The sequence below is a fragment of the Silene latifolia genome, chromosome 2 (genome assembly GCF_048544455.1).
Source record: "Silene latifolia isolate original U9 population chromosome 2, ASM4854445v1, whole genome shotgun sequence".
Lineage (NCBI taxonomy): Eukaryota > Viridiplantae > Streptophyta > Magnoliopsida > Caryophyllales > Caryophyllaceae > Silene > Silene latifolia.
In genome coordinates, this window is record NC_133527.1 from 40,052,913 (window position 1) to 40,058,075 (window position 5,163).

A 5,163-nucleotide genomic window follows, 5' to 3' on the forward strand; every position below is an offset into this window, starting at 1 on the left:
GACGACCCTTCTTCTTGTCTAGGCAAGAGGGGGAATTCCGCGATCCTCCAGTGTTTCTAACACCATAGGGAGTCTACTCTTGACAAAAGCATTTAACGATTGAGGACAAAGGTACCCTAGCTTGACACCTTTTAGAGGTGATTTATTGGTATCCTTCTAGGCTTAGTAGTTTGAACAAATTGCATCTATGAAGGATTGTGTACCCTTGAATTGCTTCCCTTGTAGATAATTTCCGCCACTTAGATGAGGAAAGTGGCTATTCTTTTTGTAGATGCATCCATTATGTGTTTTTGTGTGCTTAATGTTTGGATGTGTCGCCATTTTGGCAAGACCCACCTTGCCTTGCAAGAAGGCATCCTACCTCATGGTTGTCTTGTTGTGAGTTGAAGGGGCGGAGTGAGACCCGCTAATTGTCTCATATCGGCTATTATTATTAGGTTAGGTTAGTATTGGTCCTAGTCTTTGTCACCTCTTTACTCGGGACGAGCAAAGGTTCGGTTTGGGGATATTTGATGCGACCATAATTGGCGCATATTTAGCCCCCCGAATTACCATTGTTTCCATGCTTTTTAGTGCCTATTTGGGTCATTTCTTATCTTTAGTTCTTTGTTTGCATATTCTTTGAGATTTTGATCCCTTGGTAGGAAAGGAGTAAGAATCTTGCATTTTCATGGCAAAACGAGGCTAAATTGATTGTATTCAATGACCAAGCATCAAGGAGAGACAAGACTAGAAGGCCTTTGTACATATTATAGTAGAAGGACATTGTTGAGAAAAGGATCCTTGAGTCCCCAAGGAAATCCCCAAGGAATTCATGAAGAAAAGGGAAGAAAAGAAGAAGAAAAGCTGCTGCCAGACAATCCGAACGGATTGTATACAATCCGTCCGTCCGCCCTCGCCAGTCCGAGCGTCCCTCAAAGGAATCCGCTCGGATTCCCCGTCGCCAATCCGAGCGTCTTGACCAAGAATCCGCTCGGATTCTCCAGCCCAGATCCGGCCGTCCCGACTCCCATCCGCACGGATTTCAGTACAGCACGTTTTCATTCTTCAAGCCACGATAAGAGAAGCCCTTCTCTCGGACAATACCGGAGTCTCCTTGCTCAACTTAAAAAGTGTAATTACTAGTTTAGCCCTTAGTTAACCCTAATGCATCCTCCCTAATTTTCACTATAAATACCCCATTAGTCTAATTAGAGGAGCATGTTCTTCTTATCAATAATTAGGGTAGTTAATATCAATCAAATCTCTCTTCAATATTGTAATCAAATATTAATCAAGTTTTAATTCAAGTTTTAGTTCTTTAATCTCTCTCTTGTTCTTCCTTTATTTTGGGTAATTAGAAGATTATTGGGTTTATTGGGAGATTGACAACCTTCCATCAATCATCAAGTTCTTCTATTATTCTTTGCATCTTTATTATTGGAATCGTTAGTAGGTATAATCTCTTAATCCCTTTTTAATTATTGCTAATTACTTTCATTTATTCATCATGTTTCATTATGTTAGTATGATTGACAACCTTTCTAGCATGATCAATATGATAATGAGTGAGTAGTCTCTTAGCTAGGGTTTAATGGGTGATTAGGGGAAACCAACATGGGGAATGATTCATGCTTAAATTAATATGCTTTCATATCTTATTTGCTTACTTGTTTTGATCTTAATACATGCACATGTTATATTTGATGAAATGCTAAGCCTATGAATCCTTGCATTTACTATCATCTTCTATCCTTTCAACTTGACTTGTAAGACATAACCCAACTCGAGTCTTGTTAGACCATGCATGTGTTGAGTAGGAAAGATTAAGTCGACTTGTAGGTGTTGTACAATCTAATCGATTCGGCTCCGGGACCCAAACTTTCCTAGGATTGTAAGACATAACCCAACTCAATCCATCACAACAATAATTGCTTGCTTATAATTTGAGAACATGTTTGTATGATCATATCCCATGAATCCCCTATGAACCCATGACACCCTAGTGCTTTTAATCAATTGTTTACACCCCTTATTTTATTCATCTTGCTAGTTTATTTTCATTGTTATTTTAGTTTAGTAACCTTCTACATCAACCAAATTTGTGACACCCCCTAGACACCACTAGTTACATTAGAATCTTCATTTCAATACCCGTCCCTTGGGATCCGACCTTTACTTGCCTCTTTACTAATTGTAGAGTTGCTCGTGGAGTATAAATTGTGTTTTGTATCGACCATTGACCAACGACCACATATGCTTAATTGTGAACACCAAATGGCTCCGATCAATGAACAAATCGAGTCTCTAAAATCCGGGTTTGATTTAATGATGAAAACCCGCAAATATTGATTATAAGGGATTTTGGCCGTAAATAAAGCGTGATTATTAAAAAGAAAGTATTAAAATTTATTTGTGTGTGAAGAAACAAAAGAAAATAATAAAGGAAAATAAAAGGAACGAAACAACAGAAAAACCGAGAAAGAAGAAGAAGAGTAGAAACAGCGGCAGCCTCTGGAAGAGGTGCAGCAGATGCTGCGACTCTTCGAAGAGGCGCAACTGGTGCTGCGTTTCTTCTCGACGTCTGGTTACTGCTAATCCGTAAAAACGATTTAATAATAGGGTTTTAGAAGTTGGTTTTAAACATACTTTTGATGTAAATCTTACAATAATTAGTACAAAATTAAATAAAAATACAATAATAGATAGGAGTTACACCCTCAGACTTACATGATTGACGAAACGAGATTAACTAAGTTAACGTTTAGTGATTGCTTGACTCGAATGTATGTAGAAAGTGCCCTCGTTAGAGGATTTAGATTAAGTTGATTGATGTGTAGTGGTCAAATTGGTCGGTCATGCAACGTGACTGGACCTCAGAATGATTTGAGCTTAGGTGGTCGATTGATCAAGCACGTAGGTGTCGAAAGCTTAGAGCACGGTCTTAGAAAGCAAAGGGAGAAGAGAAGGGCGGACACTCGTGTGAAAAATATGTGGAACGAAGATCCCTATTTATACTAAAAAATATGGAGAGTTATGGAATGACTCAAACTTTGGAAAGAAATCACGGAAAAATATGAAAACATGCCGAAATGAGATGGGGAAGAGGCGCAGCAGTTGCTGCGATCCTTCGAAGAGCCGCAGCATCTGCTGCATCATTTCCCCAGAGGTTTCCTCCCGCGGAAGAAAGAATTCCGCGTTTCTTTTAGGGAATTGCGGTGGATCTCTACTTCCTTATTTCGTAAAATAAGATTTATGGGATATATTTTACCAAAAGATATAAAATTAATTTATGGAATAAATATCCGGAATATTCTAGGACATTCCGACTCGACATTTTAAATGGTTTCTTAGAAAATAAAGCGGTTTTTGATCAGGACTCCAAATGAACTCTAATTACTGTCAAAACGGCCGTATCAGTGCGTAGATGACGACCAAGGGGTAGACACAAGTATTTGAGCTATCACATGACGATAAACTTACGGACCGTCATAAATTATTCCGCGTACCAAACATGCGGCCCAATCATCACTGAGTGGTTGGCGGAAGGTGTAGAAATGAGGTATGTACAGAGCCCCCACTTTGACTGAGGCTTGGACAAGGCGAAATTCAAAGTATAGCCATCAGGTCAATCGAAGATTACAACTTGACGACAATGGCGACGCGAGGCGGCTCAAGGGGTCTGAGCCAAGGACATGTCGTCGCGTACATTTTAGAGTCTGGCGACTATTGGGGAGGGTCGTTTAAAGTTCATTAGACTACGTAAGGAGGCTCGCCAGCCATAAGAAGACACCACACCTGAGGCTTCTTTCTCGAAACAAATAATATTAAGGACAGTAGGACGTCGGTAGAAACTGCTGGGGGAATTTGCTTGCGTCGGTCTCAAGCGAACTCTTGTCAGGGAATATGCTGATGATTCTGTCTGGATTGAATCATTTCTGGGAATCTGCTTGTGTCTGATTCCAAACAAACTTCATCTCTCGAGAAGTGCAATCGGATATCATGAACTCTCGTTGGATAAAAAGTATTGATAAATGTGTCTCAAAACACCGTTAAATAGGCTTGACTGATAATGGTGTGTCCTAAGCACCGTTGGAAATCCGCTCGTTGTTGCAAGCGAAATCCTGATAAAAGACCCTTGCTGGGAGATAAAAACATCGTGACGGTTTGCAGCCTCTCTTGGCAAAATATACGGGTCCGGACAAAAGTAAATGCCCAAAAGAACCAAAGATATGATATAAGGTGTCGGAGAAGAGGCACACCAAAGATGGGCACACAAATAACTAACTTATAACGAACTTTTGAAAATTGAGCTGGAGGGAAGCTGGCGAAGAGGCACAGCAAGAGCCGCGGCTCTTGGAAGAGGCGCAGCAAGTGCTGCGTCTTTTCCTGGGTTTGTCCCTGCCTGAGTAAAAACTCGATAAACCGTGTATTATTCACAATTAACAAAACACAAATCCTCCCTAAACTCTCTCAAATTCCAACTAAGTTCCATCAAAATTTGATCAACTCGTGCCATTAGTCATGACTAATAGAGGTATGCATCATATTCTTGCTTTTAATTCTTGTTTTTAATCAATTAAAGCCGAAAAAATTAGGGTTTCCCCTCCCCTTTATGTCGAAAATTGGGGTTTTGCCTTTAATGGATTTGTTTGATAAAATTGACATTAGAAATGGATAATTGGCAATGTTAGGAATATAACCATGTATTCTTTTTGAATTTTCGTCAAGTATTGAGCATTTGAGCGAAGTTGAGACGGTTTCTCAGCTGTTTCGAAAATTGCTCCGAAAATGACTTTCGGATTGCCCATTTTTGATGAAATTTTTTTTTCTGGAACCCTTGTGTAATGGGTGAACTTCCTACCATGTCGAATTTTTGATTTGTGATGACTTTTTCAAGACACTTTTCTAGGGCATAATCGGTATTACAGCGAAATGCTGCCGAAATTTCGACTCAAACCCGCAACTAGGCTTGAACTTAGACATGACTTAACCCAATGATCTACATGAGTAGTCGGGTTTTGAAAGAGATGGCCAAAGATGGCGGGAAAAAGCCACTTTTAGGGCTTGAAAGAGATGGCCAAAGAAACGACCTCATCAGGGCTTGCCGCGGCTTAGCGCAGCCTAATTTACTTTAATTTTGCAGGTGTCGTTCCTTCTATGTCGGGGAGGGATCCCATGGAT